Source organism: Chrysemys picta, chromosome 2, assembly GCF_011386835.1.
Source record: "Chrysemys picta bellii isolate R12L10 chromosome 2, ASM1138683v2, whole genome shotgun sequence".
Taxonomy (NCBI): domain Eukaryota; kingdom Metazoa; phylum Chordata; order Testudines; family Emydidae; genus Chrysemys; species Chrysemys picta.
The window spans coordinates 195,647,268-195,665,729 of record NC_088792.1 but is presented as its reverse complement, the minus strand read 5'-3'; the positions used below and the strand labels follow the sequence as shown (position 1 = coordinate 195,665,729).

General features: G+C 45.0%; 1 protein-coding gene across 1 annotated transcript in view; it reads right to left on the bottom strand.

Annotated features, from left to right (window-relative positions):
- Window positions 1-12,180: 12,180 nt before the first annotated feature.
- The window catches only part of RTTN (rotatin), a 179,007-nt gene continuing 172,725 nt past the window's right edge, over window positions 12,181-18,462 (bottom strand). Inside the window, exon 50 of the mRNA XM_065585178.1 lies at window positions 12,181-12,492. The gene's annotated coding sequence lies outside the window, so the exon portion shown is untranslated. The remainder of the gene's footprint in view (window positions 12,493-18,462) is intronic.

Here is an 18,462-nt window from a genome sequence, read left to right as displayed (position 1 = left end):
ATGGATTTTGTTGCCAGCTTTAATATTTCATTTGATCCTTCTCCCTCCATCCTTTAGACAGTGGAGGATGATAAATAGCAGGGTCCCCCAAGGATCTTTGTGTTCAGCATATTCATAAATTATCTGGGAAAAGGGGTGAACAGTGAGGTGGCAAAGTTTGCAGATTATACAAAATTATTCTAGATCATTAAGGCCAAAGCAGACTGCAAAGAGTTACAAAGTGATCTCACAAAACTGGGTGACTGGGCAACAAAATGGCAATTTAAATTGAATTTTAATAAATGCAAAGTAATGCACATTGAAAAAAATCCAAACTATACATACAAAATGATGGGGTCTAAATTAGCTGTTACCACTCAAAGAGATCTTGGAGTCTTGGTGAATAGTTCACTGAAAACATCAGCTCAATGTGCAGCAGCAGTCAAAAAAGCGAACAGAATGTTGGGAACCATTACGAAAGGGATAGATAATAAAAAAGAAAATTTCTTAATGTTGCTATATAGATCCATGGTATGCCCACACCTTGAATACTGTGTGCAGTTCTGGTTGCCTCACCTCAAAAAGGATATATTAGAATTTGAAAAAAATACAGAGAAGGGCAACAGAAATGCTTAGGGGTATAGAACTTCCATATGAGGATAGATTAAAAAGACAGAGATGGTTCAGTTTAGAAAAAAAGAGACAAGTAAAGGGAGAATATGACAGAGGTCTATCAAATCATGCATGCTGTGAAGAAAAAGCATTATGGGCCCCTCCATATAACTCACAAACCAGGGTTCAAGCAATGAAATTAATAGGCAGCAGGATTAAAACAAACATAAGGAACGATTTCTTCACACAACACACAATCATCCTGTGAATCTGGATGTTGAAAAGACCAAAAATATTACTGGCTTCAAAAAAGAATTAAAAGATAAGTTCATGGAGGATAGGTCTGTCAATGGCTGTTAGCCAGGGTGATCAGTGATGCAATCCCATCCTCTGGGTGAGTCTAAACCTGTGACTGCCAGATGCTGAAATTGGTTGACAGGGGACAGGATCACTCAATAGTTGCTGTGTTCTGTTCATTCCCTCTGAAAGCCACTGTCGGAAGACAGGATACTGGGCTAGATGGATCACTGGTCTAACCCACTATGGCCATTCTTATACACCACTTGTCTTCGTGGGCCTTGATCCTGCACAGCTCAGACTGGGTGAATCTTATTGCAAGTTTGGGGCCTAAGACTGAAAACTCTTAAGGACAGCAGCTGTTCAGCACAACAGGTTCTTGATCCTGATTGTGGCCTTTGAACATTTCCAAAACAAATATTAAAAATGACAACTGCCAATATGAAACTGATCTGCAATGCTTGTTGATATTTCTACAATCACACAGCCCAAGATACTTGGGTTATTTGCTCTTTTGTTGAAAAGAATGGAGTATTGTCACCATATTTTTGAAGTTACCTTTTAGTTGTAAAATTTTCCCTTCTCCCTCCCCCTCCCCCCAGATATGAGCAGCACTCATCATTTTATTGCACATGAGCGACTAGCAGGGGCTTTTGCTACTGAGAGTTTTCAAGAGGCTGACAGGTTATCTGCTGATCTGCGGTTTTTCAGTAGCGTGGGTGATGCACAGACCCCTTTCATTATTTCTTACATTGTTGGAGTTTTACTCTACAAGTTGCAGAATATATTTTTATTTGCAAAAAGCTGAGAGCATTTGCAACCTCTCTTTCTAAAACAGTGACATCCAGTGTGAGAAACCTTGATGCTCCTCACAACTAAAGACCAAATATTTTCCATGCTTTATCTGATCCCATTTAATCCATATAAATACATGGAGTTATTTATTACACTTACTCAGAAATCTTGCTGGTGGTTTACAGTGGACTATTTGTTCAGGGAAATATTTTATAGCATACTTTGTCTTGATTTTACACATTGCCAAGTGGAAGAACTATTCTAGATTTAGTGTTACTGCTAAAAAAAAATCACTTATTAAATTATGAGCAGTTTATTTATTTAGATGGATATTTTATGACTATGTAAGGAAGAAAGTAGATACAAATGAAACATGAGAATGTGGAGTGAATAAACAGCATCCTCAAAACTTCCATTGCTAGTTAGGAGAAAGGTTGTAGCCCAAGATTGCCACTGCAGCTTTCATCTGAGCAAGATTTGGGCTGTCAGTAGCCAAAGGGTTGCACACTCTCTCTCTCTCTCTCTCTCTATATATATATATGCGTATGTGTGTGTGTGTCCCACCTTAAATCAGAGAAGAAAAATTATAATTAAATGACATGCATTTCCTGGGTTTGCTGATAAAGCAAACCATTGCTTGGTGTTTGTCATTGAAGGCTTTGTGGGATAAGGGGTATTAGCCAACATTTCTTAGAAATGCTCTCTCCAATACTTAAAATTCTATGTATGCCATGTGTTACAGTTAAGTTACACACAGGTGTTTACCTGAAACAACCAATATGTTTTTTCATATTCGTCTGTCAGCCATTTTAGTAAAATACTGGGCCAACTAAGCAGAAGACTTAGGCCCTTTTATATTAGGTAAGAGATGAAGTTAGGAAGGCCAGTGAAACCTGACCTACTCTCTTCTATGCACTAACGGGTAGTGTTCTCATTCTGTCCCGGAAGGAAGCGATCAGATCTATAAATGAATTTTTGACTATCAGTATCAGAGATAGCAGTAGGAGCTACTCAAAGTAGATATCCAGCTTTGATACAAATTAAAGTTATCTATCTGGTTAATAGAAGCTATTAATTTGGCATTTTGGCCTGTAACTATCCAACATGAACTAGAATAAAATAAAATCACAGAAATATATTGTCATTATAGAAATCATTGACATTTGCTTTCCATCTTCACCAATAGATACAACTGACCATATTAAAAATACTTTAGCTCCGTCATCATGTTCGATTGACCTATTTTTTTTTTCTTCAAGAAACAAAAAGAGAACCAAGGACTGAAATTTTTCCAAAGGGTCAATATATACACATATTCTAAGGGCCTGAGTGGTTTTGCTTACATCATCAAGACTATAAAGCTTTTTTCCTCATATAAACAAGATCCTTACATGTTGTTCTTAACTTACTTATTACCCTCCACTGAAATTAACATCAGAATACCATTCTGGTAAAAAGAATAGACCCAGAAGGGAAAATTTAAGAAGATTATGGATTTTTTTTAAATTGGAACGGAGGTTCAAAATCAGCTAAAGAACTCAAAAAGCACAAATATTAACTCAAAGCAAGGGTGAAAGTTAATATTAAATACTTATGGAACAAGGGCCCAGCTCTGGGCCTCGGGCAGAAGGGGTGGGACTGGGGGTCAGCCTATCCCAGCCAGCCCATCTGCACTACCTGGCTTACACTGCCCAGGGCTCCCGGTCACCACTACCTCAGCAGCAGCCGGAGCCCAGGCCCTTTTAAATCACCGTCCCTGGAGCAGCTGCCCCTTTTGCCTCCCCGTCGGCGGCTCTGCCAGTAAGGTCTGTAATATAATTGATATAAAAAGGTTTAACTTTGCAGTGTGCCAGGTGAGAGCAGGGTAAGAAAACAGTGTGTTTCCTTGCCTGATGGGGCAGCAGAAATTATTTCCCAGTTCTACCAAGCAGCAGAGCTGGTCAAAAATTTTCCAGCTGGTACAGAACACATATGCCTGTCTCCTCCATGGTTTCGGTTGCCATGAGCACACTAGGCTCTCCAAAGCTCAAGTCTCTACTAACTTCTAGTCCGTTTCAGAGGCCAATTTAAAGACTTAGTCTTAATCTTCAAAACAATTAATGAACCAAGCCCCAATTATGTTAGACTGAATTTTAAATAGCAGAACTGCTGAGACAGTCGCACCCTTCTGAGAATGCAGATGACAAAGTCTAAAATTAAGCATGAGAGAGGTGGGGAGAAAGCAGTCACAGCTGAAGAGATCCAGCTACGGAATGAATTTGCAGCAGAGATTAAGTTAATCCAGAGTTGTACCATCTTCTGAGATGCTGCAAAACCTTCAAAACCACCTGTCCACTAGAGCAAGTAAGGAAAAATTCTGCCTTACTCAGGAATTTTGTGAGTCTTCGCAACAGGAAGTTTTTCCTGTCACCATGGCAACTGCAGGCATATCAGATTTTTGGCTCTGAGCCTATGCTTTGAATCACTTCTCAGGAAGGTAAGTATCAGAGGGGTAGCCGTGTTAGTCTGAATCTGTAAAATGCAACAGAGGATCCTGTGGCACCTTTGAGACTAACAGAAGTATTGGGAGCATAAGCTTTCGTGGGTAAGAACCTCACTTCTTCAGATGCAAGCGAAGAAGTGAGGTTCTTACCCACGAAAGCTTATGCTCCCAATACTTCTGTTAGTCTCAAAGGTGCCACAGGACCCTCTGTTGCTTTTCTCAGGAAGAACTCCCCAGAGTTACAGTATTTTTCAGCATTGGAAGTTAACTATATAAAAGTTTTAAAGAGCTAGTCAACTGAAACCTTTTGCAACGGAACCTTGACATGAATTTTAGGGTTTTCCTGGAGTAATAATGAAAAGTTGTAGTTTTGCAGGAAGAAAAAAAATCACTTCCCAACCAGCTCTACCATACTATACACGCATACAGTTTTTTGTTTTAAAAAGTTAACATGATAGGCATAGAGGACAAACTGCCTCCCAACCTAGCCACTCTTTATTGACTTGAATGCAATAATAATGTACAAAAATGGCAATTTATCAATCCTAGCATCAGTAGGCTTCTGTCTTGCAATGGGACTACAATAGTGTTAGTGTTCAAATCCAGGGCCTCGGTGCTTTAAAAGTGTGTACTCAAGCTGGCAAATGATTCACAAGTTTCAAATGTGATGGGATAATGTTCCTGCTTGCTTGTAGATTCCACATCACTAGAATCAGTACTGTCTCAAGTTTCTACTCTGCCCTCTAATTTGTGTTTGCACAGGATCAGAGAATCTGCTACTTTGTAATTTCAGAGCATTAATGTGTGGCAAGGATAGTTAAGGTCCATAAACAAACTGTAGCCTGGTGGTATGGCGGGTGTGCACCTGCAATATATTGTTTTCAGCAAAACTGCAACCACAGAATTGGAAAAAAAAAAAAAAAAGCCAGCCTACGTTACCATATTACTTCCGTCTCTCTTCTGAAATAAATGTGGTCTTGGATAACAACTTAAAATAGATAGTAGAGTTTTGTGAGGGGCTGCAATTGGCCCTTCTACTTGCTCACTCAAAACCATATTTCGGAAGATTTTTAACAATGGTTTGTGTGTCCTGCATAGCATAACAAGGCAAGGAAAGACATGCATTCCTGTTACTTGCGAGGGAGGGATGATATAGCATTTATGAATACCCATGTACAAGCTACAAGTCCAAAAAGAGAGTACTTGGTATTGAAAATGCTGCTTCTTGTAGCAGAGGTTTCTCTGGATGACTCTCCATATCTTCAGTAGAAGTCCAGGATGTTTATTTTCATATTCTGAAGTTTTGGAACAATAATGCTGTAATGGCATATCTCAGTATTTTCCCCTCAAATATTCATCTATTATATTCAACATACTCAGGGTTGAGTTGCTGTATTGAAGTTTTGCCTTAGTGATGATCTTCTGTCTGTGCATTTGACAGAATACTCCTTCAGCTGGTGTAACTATGCCAGGGTTGTGCAAACTTTTTGGCCCGAGGGCCACATCTGGGTATGGAAATTGTATGGCAGGCCATGAAAACTCACGAAATTGGGAGTTGGGGTGCGGAAAGGGGTGAGGGCTCTGGGTAGGGGGTGCGGGCTCTGAGGTGTGGCCAGAAATGAGTTCAGGGTGCAGGAGGGAACTTCGGGCTTGGGATGCGAGGGCTCCAGCTGGGGATTAGAGGTTTGGGGTGCAAGAGGGTGCTCCGTGCTGGGACCGAGGGGTTCAGAGGGCAGAAGGGGGATCAGGGATGGGGCAGGGGTGCAGGCTCCGGGCAGCACTTACCTCAAGCAGCTCCCAGAAGTAGTGGCATGTCCTCCCTCCGGCTCCTACGCAGAGGCTCTGTGTGCTGCCTGTCCGTGGGTGCTGCATCTGCAGCTCCCATTGGCTGTGGTTCCCGGCCAATGGAAGCTGCAGGGGCAGTGTTTGGGGCAGGGGCAGCGTGCAGAGCTCCCTCTGCCCCTACGCATAGGAGCTGGAGCGGGGACATGCCACTGCTTCTGGGAGCCACATGGCGCCATGGCATGTGAGGAGCGAGGCAAGCCCCCGATCCCGCTCCCCAGCTGGAGCAGGGCAAACCCTAGCCCCTGATCTCAAGGGCCTGATTAAAACATCTAAAGGGCTGGATGCGGCCGCTGGGCCGTAGTTTGCCCACCCCTGAACTATGCCCTTTATTAAGGAAACCACAGGCTTAACTTCAATCAGGTATTTACAGGGAATTTCTACTTCACCTTAATCACACCCTCATAAACTAGGTGACGAATTACAGGGTTGATTTGTTTTTTGCATTTTGTTTTCTGAAAACAAACACCTGTAAAGTTATATCCCCATTCTCATGTAATTCTGGGAAGCTTAATTGAGAGTCTGAGTTCTCACCCAAAGCTCCAGTTTTAGAGATTTCTCTTTCTCTTCAGAGGAATAGAGGGCAGCGATCTCTCAAAAGAAGGTTTACATCTTTGTGCTGCCCCTTTAAGAGCTGCTTGTGAGGAATATGCTTCACCACTCACTGGGTCAAACACCTGAAAGAAATGTGGATGTGCCCTGTGAGGGGCATAGTGCATTATCAGGAAGATTGTGAAGACAGTCTGCAGGCATGTACCCTGAGAAAACCAGTAGCCACTTTATAATCTCCTGTAGAATCCCTGGAGACTGGGAGGGGAGAGGAGGTAGGTCCATCTCCGAGGGAAGGGGGATCTGATTCACTTTATGCCATGCTCCCTGTTGCTGGGGCCAGGCTGAGTGGGAACTGACCACACAAAATGAGTGCTGGAAAAATGACTCATTGATATCAGGGAGGTCACAAGGGCTGGCATGTTTGCCGAGGTCTGGCTGCCTGCGGGAAACAGCTTGTAGGAACAGGGGCTGAATGCTTTGTAATTTTCTCAACCATCTCAGCACAGATTTTGCTTGCATGCTGGCTGGGAGCAGGAATTCCTTCCTGGTTACTAAGGGGAGACCTCTTCCCAGAGATTCAGGAGACTCCAGTGAAACTTTCCTGCTGGCCCTACAAGCTGTGGGAATAGGAATCCCATGCCTAGGGACATGCTAGATTTACTTTTATCTTTGTACTATTAAATGTAACAGGGACACCAATTCTGGTTTGGTCTCAGTGAAGGAAACTTCACTGTCTCAGCAGTGACTGTGACTGGAGCCAGGTTTATCTATCCCTGACTGCCATTTCTGAGGGGGAAGGGAGGAGGGCCCACAGCCCTTAAAACCCTCCTCAGAAAGCCAAAAAGTTTTTTGTTTGTTTAGCCATTTTGAGGAGGAAAAAAATGAAGCCAACGAAGAAACTCAAGAGACATTTAATTAAAAATCTTTTTTAGAAATCCCCTGCAAGTTCTGCTCTAATGGGAGACCTGGGGTCTGCCACATGGGCTGCTTGGAGGCAGAGAATTCTGGATGTCTTCCTGAGGAGCCCAGGCTCAAAGCAAAGATCTGGTCTGCCTCCAGCTGTCATGGGCACAGGAATGCCTAATTGTGATGGCTGACATGGACAGGACTTGGAATGACATCACTGACACCTTCTATCCTAACCTCCCCCATTCAAAAATAACCCTGCATAGTACGAGAAAATTAACATACAAAACACACACAAAAATCCACCCAAAATATCATCCCCCCCCAATCATAAAAAAAAATCAGTTTTTTACTCCCCAAGAAGAGGAGACCCAGAGACGCCACGGAGTTCACTAGGAACTTTACTATTGCTATCAATTTTACATGGTAGAGGCTCAGACACTACACTGATAGGAAGCAGCATGTATATGTATAATGTAGATATTTACTGCTTCCATCATGAAAGGTGATGTGACCCTGCCAACAAGAGTTTAATTACACACCCTAACCACTTACTTTGTGGGGGTGACTGTCATCTGTTGGCTTGTAGTGATATTAAAGAAGGTACTAACAGTGATTCCCCCAAGTGACAGTGACCCCCTCATAATTTGTCCTCCACACTTTAAAATCCAACAGTTTCACCAAGTACAAAAATCTCTTGGGTCTTCTGTTAAAACTTGTAAGCTACTGTCTGTAGAAACCACTGATTGTATCTGTCCTGTGAAAGATACTTTATTACCATGTAAAACTTACAAACAAGTTAATTGACTTTGTTCTTGAAGTAATTGATACACAATGTAAACAAACACTATAAGCTGTTAAGTGACTTTCACTTCATTCAACTGCTCCTAGGACAGACCCCCCACCCTCTGTGATTAAAGGGCTGGGAGTCTCAAATGAATTAGCACACACCCTGAAAGTGGTGGAGACAGTAAATTAAAATATGGTTAAGATATGGAATGTATGCTGATGAATGCTTGATGTACATAAATGGTTAGGGAGGTGCCAGCCTAGAAAAGGAGTATCCATCGGCCGAAGAATGTGTCAAGTGGATGACCAGAAACCCCCGGAGGGTAAACTGGGATCCACCCCATCACCTGGAAGGATGAGAAACACAAACTTTGGACAGTGTGGAGCCACCAGGAATGTGCCACTTTGGACAGGAATGTGCCATCTGCTGATTGCGTCAGCAACAGCAGGATGAAACAGTTCCCATAGACTAACATAGGAATTAATTCCTATAAGAATGGACTCTAAAGACTGATGACTTTGAGTCTCTGGTTCTGCTGCCAACCTCCAGGAGCATCAGGTGCACCTGACACGGACTCGGCTCCATCCTCATGACCAAGATACCTGGCCAGTAACTTGGCATGAGCAACTTCTAGGCTGGTAACTATAACACCTATACAGAACTTGAATGAATGATTGTGTAAATGAATCTCTGTGTGTGTGTGTGTAAGAAATAAGTAGTCAAACAACGTTGCTTACTTTTATCTTTTGTTTTATCAGTATATTTACAATAAATGTGGCATCTTTGCCTTATCCCTCTTAATAAGATCCTGCTGGTTTTTATTCTATTGGTATAACAGGCTGACTAAGCCTTGTTCAGTATGGAAAACTGATTTTATTATGATATTTGATGTTTTCAGAAGCTTGTAACTTATAGATATAATAAGTTTGTTATAGGACTCTCAAAATATAAGATTTCTGTATCAGGGTGTAATTCATTGTCATTGTGAACATTTAAAAATATTTTAAGGTGGTATGTTATTAGATTTATTATGTTTATGCAGCCGGTTTCACTCACCACTGTGGCATCTCCTTTTGGCTGAATCTGGGGATTAGTTCTTGCTTGGTTTTGCACCCCCTTCCATTGGTTATTCAGTTGCTGCAGCAGTCTCTTCTCCCATACTTCACAGCACTCCCTCTTTGTGGCTCAGCCCTCCAACTAGGTCTTGATCTAGTCTTCCCCCTCTGGGGTGTCAAAAGTTCCTTTGGACTGTGCGTACTCTGGCCCATGCAGTCCTCTATGTCAATTCCCAGTCTATGCCACTTTCCCAGTGATTCCCTCCTCTACTCCAGGTTCCAGCCCAGGGACCCTATCCTTAGCAGCCAAAGTCTACACAGTCAACCTTTGCTGCTCTTTCCCTGTGCTTCTTCCTACTCTGCCTTCCACAGGCTTTCTTCCCTGCAACTCCTCTGACTATACCCCTTCTGTGAGGGACAGGAGAATCCCAGGGTTTCCTCACACCCACCTCTCTGTGCCCAGAGTGACCGCAGAATCTCTCTCTGCAGCACCTCTCTCCATTTCCTAGTTTTATACAAGCCCAATCTGCTCCTGCCCAGCTGGACTTCATCTTCACTTAGAGCTTGTCAGTCAAGCCTGACTCCCTCCTCCCTCCCCCCCGTGCAACCTATAAAGTTAACTGGCCCCATCTCAGCCACCTTAACTCCTTCAGGGCTGGTGTGGGGTGAACACCCCATCACATACTCTCCCCATCAAGACTGCAACCATCAAGGAGTATGGATGCCCCCAACCCTGCATTTACCAGAGCTAGGCCCAGAGGTCATTTCACTCCTGCTCTAATTCACCCATCAAAAGAAGCAGTTTTCCCTTTTCTTCCATGGTGTACCACTACTTTTCATTCTGATATTCTAGGTCTTATACAGCTACTTGTAAGGCCTGCTCTGCAGCTACCACCTTCTTTTGTAACACTTTCCCTTTCTCTGCAGACTCTCTCAGGATCTGGGTTCCAAACGTATACTGGCTAATCTCTCTGTTTATCCCTGCCTCCTTCAGGTTTGGCTTTGTAAGAACCTTTCTCCCCTTCAGTTTCTTCTCATCCTCTGTCATCACAGCTTTCTCTACTATACCTGTGCCGATGCTGCAGTCCACCAACTTTCTTCAGGACCTTGCATTTCTCTTGGCCACATTTCTACTCCTTATGAGGGCAATGCCTCCTCACATGTCACAATTCCCCATAGAACAAAAGGTACACCCCCTTCCAACTCTCCCAACAGGTTAGATGCCTTAGGGCTTTCCTGCATTCCCACCTCCAGTGTAAGGCTTCTTATCCCCATACAGGTAGGGTTTTTTTTGCATGTCCCCACAGGCATAAAGCTTCCTTGGCTGCACTGCTGACCTAAGAACCTCTTTTCTGTTCCCAGCCTCTGAAGTCTCTGCTAATTTCCTCCCACAATAGTATATATAACTACTGCTGTTCCCCCAGCCTCACCAAACAGCTCTACAAGTATAACTGTGCTTCCCAGTGTCTCTGCTGTTCTCCAGGAACCTGTGTAAGTAGTGCCGGGATCATCTTTTGTTGTTGTCAGCCCCCTTAAGTGGGAGAGTGTACTTGTCTTCTGCAAAAAAGACTTCCATACACGACTCCATTATTCTTTTTCCCTGTTCTTCCACTGCAGCCTCTCACACTCGCCTTGGGCGAGTCATGGGGGCAACACTCATGCCTGCATTCTCCATCAAATTGTGACAGGGTTCACTTACTGCTGGGGTGCCCCCACATGGCTGGGTCTGGGGATTAGCTCGTGGCACCCTTCTTCCATCAGTCATTCTATGGCTGTGGTGTCCTCTTGTCTCATATGTCACAGAACTCTGCCTTTGTGGCTTAGCCCTCTAGCTAGGTCACTATCTAGTCCTTCCCTTTCCTGGGTATAAAAGTCCGTCCTGGACCAACTCCTGTCTGTACAGTGGCAGTCCTTCATGCCAATTCTCAGTCTGTGCCACTTTTCCACTGATTGGCAGGGAAACCCAGGTGTGGCCTATATGTTTAATTGGCTCCTTTTGAGCCACCTTAACCTCTTCAGGGCTTGTATGGGGGTGAACACCCCATCACAGCTCACAATAGGTTTGCACTGTTAAACGATACATATGCTCCCATCAATTAGATGATTGTTAGGTCTTAGCTTAAGGGTAACGGTGCATAAGACTATCAGATCAGTTATCTGATAAACAGGGATAACGAAACTTACCTCCTTTGTAATGATGAAAGCCAGGTTTTGCTTATTTGCCATTTTGCATATGAATTTTCAGTAACTTTCCATCTTAAGTCTTTAAGTCTGTACAATGGTGTCTATGTTTGTACAAGTAGCTTTAAGGACCCTCGTACAGGAAGTCTGACAGAGAAATATATGTGGTTTCTTCAACCATTTCCTAGAAGAGATGAAGGTGAATGTTTGGTGTGGCACTACATGTCTGTTATATGTTCTCGGATTTTGTTAAATATTTAGCTTTCATGATAGAAATGTATTAGTATGTCACCAACGGGGCACTTTTTAACATGAGTTATTAGTATACACTGGTTGAAAATAACAGCATGAGCATGAACAAGAGAGCAGAGGAAAAAAAAACCCTTTCCTACTGCATGACAACGTCTTCTGTCTCTGACAAATTCTACATTAAGAATTTTAGCCAGCTTGAGTACAAATTGGGACCAATTTCCTAAGCCATATTTAGTTTAATCATGATAGGGAACAGTTAAAACTGCCTCCCATTATTGCTTCATAAATAAAATGTTGAGAAATATAAACAACTTGTCTGGATGTGAATTTGAGATATACAATTAATAGAGTAAGATTTGCTGTAGCAACAAATATAACAAGCATTTACCTACATTTTACAATAGGAGTAATTGGATAAAGGAACACAAATAACTTAATACATTCAAAATGATATAATTAAAAAGGAGATCCAATTCTATTACAACCATTGTACTGCACCTGGATTTGAGTGAAATTTTTCTTAGACTATTTGTTAGACACATCAATATCAGATACCAATTAGCATAAAGAACTCTTGTCTCTGCAGAATTTAAAAGTTCAGAATGTAGACAGGTCATTTGTCACCATGCTTGTAATCTTCCAGGCAGGTCTTCCTTTGAGCTGCAGAATCTTGTATGGTTTTTATTCCTTGAGTGTGCATGTGTGATTCTTTCCTCACAATAGTGAAGAGCTTTTCAATTTCTGTACCTCTACAGAGAAAAAAAAATTTTTTTTTACATCAACCAAATACAACTGGCTTTTGAGTTAGCTAGACAACTACCATTCTGTGTCTCTGATTTATTGAATCCACATGGTAAATTTGGGAAAAGTATATTTTTACATTGATATAATAGCTTTCTGCGCTCTCCTGTTAAATGCATAATAAATTCCTTACGTTTAAAATTAATGAATTTGGCAGTGAAAGGCCTGGCTTTTTGTGTGTCTGTCGGATGAGTTGGGACAGTTAACGTTTTATGTGCCTGTTCATTAGTTGCCTTTTCAGAAAAATCTTTAAACAATAGATTCTGAAGGAAAGCAGTAATGTCTGCGGTTTCCAGTTCCTCAGAGAATCATAAAGTACATACATTAGAACTGTTGTGATGACTTTCTACATAATCTACTTCATCAATTAGAGACTGTAGTCCTGACTCCCCACTGCCTTGCATTTTGTGCAGTCATTTACACTTATTCAAAGTGGGTGTAAAACACTACTAGGTCAGAATGGCAGACGTTGGCAGCATTTCACAGCAGCTTCACCAGGATAAATGACTATGCAATGTGCAAGGAAGTGGAGAATCAGGCCTTGATGATCTAAAGGACTTCTTTTCTCCTTTCAGGAAAATCACCCAGGATTTCGCTGATTTTCATCTGAGCCACCACCGTCCTGATAGTGAGCTATCCCAATGTTATCTGCATCATGGCAATGTCTATTATTATGTTATAAAGTTGCACAGTTTTATAATTATTGACAGAATCTAATTTCAGAAATAAACAAAGATAGATCAGTTTTCAAAAGTGCCAGTCTTTTGTGTCTGGTCTATAGGAGAAGTAGGACAGTTAAAAATGGAGACTCAAATCTCTGCTTCAGGTGTTTCTTAGAGGTTTGTTCACGCTTAGCCGGCTCTTTGCTCATTTTGAAATGATTGTGTGTCAGTTCTCCCTGGGGGAATCATGAAAACACCATGTGTACCTAGGGAGAAGCAAAGCAGCCCTGTAATGGATCTCGGAAGCACTTGCAATGGAGTCTCAGCCAGGCACTATATGGTGACACTCTTACCACTCTCCGATGTTCCTGAATCTATCTAGAATTTATTAGGAAAACCATGATGATATTAATGACATGATAGCAGTTTAAGGATACACAGACCTGCCTAACAGTCTAATCTCTTCAAGGTAGCACTCTGTCTCTGTGGTTTTTGTAAAGCACCAGAACTCTACAAATAATAAACACAGTTTCTGGAAGTGTCTCTTACAATGTTGCAATTATAACTTTTCCATTCTGATTTCCAACAGAAGAGCCTCAAACACTTGCACAGACATAAGAGCTGCTACGTTAACATAACTGTCACTGCAGTATCAATAGGGACTTCTCTTGTACACATTTTAAAGTAAAGGTTCTAACTTTAAACTGAAAAATCCATGGGAAAAAATGGTTACTCACCCTCTCATAATTGTTGTTCTTCGAGATGTGTTGCTCATATCCATTCCAATTAATGTGTGTGTGTGCCACATGCACAGTTGTCAGAAAGTTTTTCCCCTAGCAGCACCCGTCAGGTCAGCTATGGAGCCCCCTGGAGTGGCGCCTCCATGGCGGTGAATATAGGTCCCTGCCGACCTGCCGCCTCCTCAGTTCCTTCTTGCCGGCTACTCCGACAGAGGGGAAGGCAGGTGGGTTTGGAATGGACATGAGCAACACATCTCGAAGAACAACAGTTACAAGAAGATGAGTAACCATTTTTTCTTCGAGTGCTTGCTCATATCGATTCCAATTAGGTGACTCCCAAGCGTTACCTAGGCGGTGGGGTCAGAGTTATGGAATCACAGACTGGAGCACTGCTCTGCCGAATACCGCATCGTCTCTGGCGTGCTGGGTAATCGCGTAGTGAGCAGCGAAAGTGTGCACTGAGGACTACGTCTCCACACTGCAGATCTCTTGAATCGGCACCTGGGCCAGGAATGCCATCGAGGAGGCCTGCGCCCTTGTGGAATGTGCCATGAGTGCCAGGGTTAGCACGTTGGCCAATTCGTAGCAGGTGCGGATGCAAGTGGTGATCCATGAGATCCTCTATGATGAGTCCAGAAGACTTTTCATACGGTCTGCCACTGCCACGAACAGCTGGTTCGATTTTCAGAATGGCCTCGTGCGCTTGATGTAAAAGGTGAGCGCCCATCGAACATCCAGTGAGTGGAGTCTTTGTTCCCGGCTGCTTGCATGAGATTTAGGATAAAACACCAGCAGGAAAATGTCCTGGTTGGAGTGAAATTGGGACACAATCTTTGGAAGGAACGCAGGGTGAGGTCTAAGCTGCACCTTGTCCTTACAGAAAACTATGTAGGGAGGGTCGGAGGTATAAGCCTTAAGTTCTGAGACCATCCTTGCCGGAGTAATGGCGACTAGAAAGACAATCTTCCATGATAGGTACAGAAGCGAACAAGTAGCCAGTGGTTCAAATGGAGGCCCCAGCAGTTTGGAAAGAACCAGGTTGAGGTCCCACGTAGGCATCGGCTGCTGAATCTGTGGGTACAGACCCTCCAGACCTTTGAGGATGTGGTCAACCATGGGGTTGGCAAAGACAGAGTGCCCTGCCACTTCCGGGTGGAATGCAGAGACAGCTGCCAAGTGCACCTTGATTGAAGAAGCTGCTTAAGGTGTAACAGGTACTCCAAGATGAGAGGAATGGAAGCCTACAATGGCAGAGTGCGGCCCTGGGAGCACCAGATGGCAAACCTTTTCCACTTGGCCAGATAGGTGGCCCTAGTGGAGGGCTTCCTGCTACCAAGCAGGACTTCCTTAACCAACTCCGAGCAGGAGTGTGGTGTACCAATGCTGGTGGGACCATGGCGGCGTCACCACTATGACCGTTGCGTGGTCCTGGCGGATTTTGAGCAGGACCTTGTGCACAAGCTGAAATGGCGGGAACACGTACAGCAGATGATCTGACCAGGCGAGGAGAAAAGCATCTGCGAGGGAGCCCTGGCTGTGGTTTCTAAAGGAGCAGAACCGTTGGTACTTCCTGTTGCTCCGAGTGGTGAATAGGTCAACATAGGGAGTTCCCCACCTTTGGAAAATGGTGTAAATGACATCTGGCTGGATGGACCACTCGTCATTGCGGAAGGATCTGCTGAGGTACTCCCCCAGCTCATTCTGTGAATCTCTGAGGTACGTCGCCTCCAGGTGAATGGAGCGGGCTATGCAGAACTCCCACAGCTGGAGGGCTTCCTGACACAGGGAAGAGCCTTGCTTGTTTATATAAAACATTGCAGTTGTGTTGTCCATCATAACTCCCACGCACTGACCCCACAGATGAACCTGGAAGGTTTGGCATGCTAGTCGTACATCCTTCAAGTCCTTGATGTTGATATGGAGCGAGAGCTCATCCTGGGACCAGAGGCCCTGTGTCTGAAGGTCCCCCCAGGTGTGCACCATACCCCAGTGCTGACGTGTCTGTTACCAGGGAGAGGGAGAACTGGGGCCTGTGGAAGGGGACTCCTTTGTACATGTCCTGAGGGTTGAGCCACCAGCCAAGGGACTGGACGACCTGCGCCGGAAGGGTCACTACTATGTCCAGACTGTTGCGAGCCAAGCCTGGAGAGATCTGAGGCACATTCTGGCATGCTTAACCACGTATGTGTAAGATGCCATATGACCGAGAAGCCTGAGACAGCCCCGAACCATGGTGGTGGGGTAGCGTCTGAGGCCTTGTATGATCTCTGACTTTGCTTGAAAGCGGGCCTCTAGCAGGAACGCGCTGACCCAACCCGAGTCCAGCACTGCCCCGATAAACTCTATCCTTTGAGTTGGCACCAGGGTTGACTTGCTCTCGTTAAGGAGAAGGCCCAATCTGTCAAAGGTGGATCTCACAAAGTGGATCTGTGAGTCCACTGATCCCTGGAGCGCCCCCAAGCAGACAGTCGTCGAGGTATGGGTATGGAGGAAGGCTGCCATGACCAACAAACACTTGATGAATACTCAGGGGGCTGTTGACAGGCTGAAGGGAAGGACCGTGAATTGGTATTGATTGTTCTGAGGAACCGTCTGTGAGCAGGGCATATGGATATGTGGAAGTACGCATCCTTGAGGTCAAGGGTGGCATACCAGACTCCTGGATACAGAGAAGGGATAATAGAGTTTAGGCAGACCACGCAGTACTTCAACTTCCTCATGAATCTGTTGAGGCCTCGCAGGTCTAGAGTGGGTCTGAGACATTCTCCCCACCCCCCTTGGCTTTGGGAATTAGGAAATAACGGGAGTAGCTCCTGAGGAACCTCCTCCACTGCCCTTGCGGCGAGGAGTGTCTGCACCTCCTGCGCAAGGAGGTGCTCGTGAGAAGGGTCCCTGAAGAGGGACAGGGAAGTGGGGTGGAAGGGAGGGGAGGAGCAGAATTGGAGAGAATATACCACTTCTACCGTGCGAAGAACCCAGCATTTGATGTTATTTAGGACAAAGCACGGTAGAAGTGGGATAAACGATTCAGGAAGCAGGGATGAGGATCCGGTCCAATGGCTGGTACGTCATCCCCGGGAGCACCTTCAAAAGACCTGCTTAGAGCCTGAGGAAGTGCGCGCCTGGCCCTGGTTAGATGAGGGCTGAGACAGCTTGCGCCTGCCGTTCCTGCCACGCTACCTAGAGAAGACCTGTCTAGGGCATGGCTGGTAGAGGCACTGTGAGGGCTGAGGTTTAGTGTTTCCGCAAAGTGGCTGGGGTATGCACCCCTAGTGACTTCAGCGTAGCCCTACAGTCTTTAAGGCTATGCAGCCTGGAGTCAGTTTGCTCCACAAACAGGCCCGCCCCATGAAATGGGAGGTCCTGGAGGGTCTGTTGCACCTCGGGTGGCAGCCCCGAGGCCTGGAGCCATGAGCTATGCCTCATGCCGATGCCAGAGGACAAAGTGCGCGCCGCCGAGTCCACAGCGTCCAGTGTGGCCTGTAACAAGGTCCGTGCCACTGCTTTGCACTCTTCAACAGTAGCCCCAAACTCCTCCCTGGACTTGGCGGGTACCAGGTCCCTGAATTTTAGCATGGAGTTCCAGGAGTTGAAGCTGTACCTGCTCAGGATTGCCTGCTGGTAGGCAATACTGAGTTCTAAAGCCCTGGTCGAATAGACCTTGCATCAGAAAAGGACTAGTCGCTTAGACTCCTTTGATTTGGGGGTAGGACCCTGCTGCCCCTGCCTCTCTCGTTTGTTCTGCGGGGCCGAAGTTGACGGTGCCGGCTCATGAACCTTTGGCGCCAGGTACTCCTCTGTAGGATGCACCCAATGGTGGCTTCCAGGGCAGCAGACCTTGGTGTAGGGGGTCAGTCCCTGTCCTGTTTCCAGTGCTGCTTCTGTGGCACCGGGGAATGAGACCGGTACACCTTGCAGTCTCCACTAGCTTTGGTGCCAGGGAGTGACGGTGCCGATGGTCTCTATGCCCAGAGTCCTTCCTTGGCACTGCTTCTCTTATAGAGGCCAGAGCGCTCTGCATAGAACTCTGTGCCGGATCCTGCCATGCCGTGGTGGGCTGAGGTTTCAGAGCCACCTCCATGAGGAGCTGTTTTAAACTAAAGTCCCACTCCTTCTAAGTTCTGGGACAGAACCCTTTGCAAATCTTGTCAGCCTGGTGTGCTTCCTACAGACAGTTGAGGCAAGAGTCGTGGGGGTCGCCCGTTGGCATGGGCTTGTGGGGCTTAAATCCTTGGGATCAAGGCATGCCCCGAATCCCAAGGGAAACAGGAAAGTTGGGGTGGGGAAGAAACCCCCCCCCCCCCCCCCCGCACTCCTATACACTAACAAAATAACTATAAGTAAGGCTATGATTTTGTTATGGACGTTTTTAGTAAAAGTCAAGGACAGGTCACGGGCAATTAACGAAAATTCACAGAAGCTGTGACCTGTCCCTGACCTTTACTAAACATGTCCATGACGAAACGGGGAGGGAGGGGGGTCCAGCACCCTGCCCTCCTGTGGCTGGGAGCTGCCG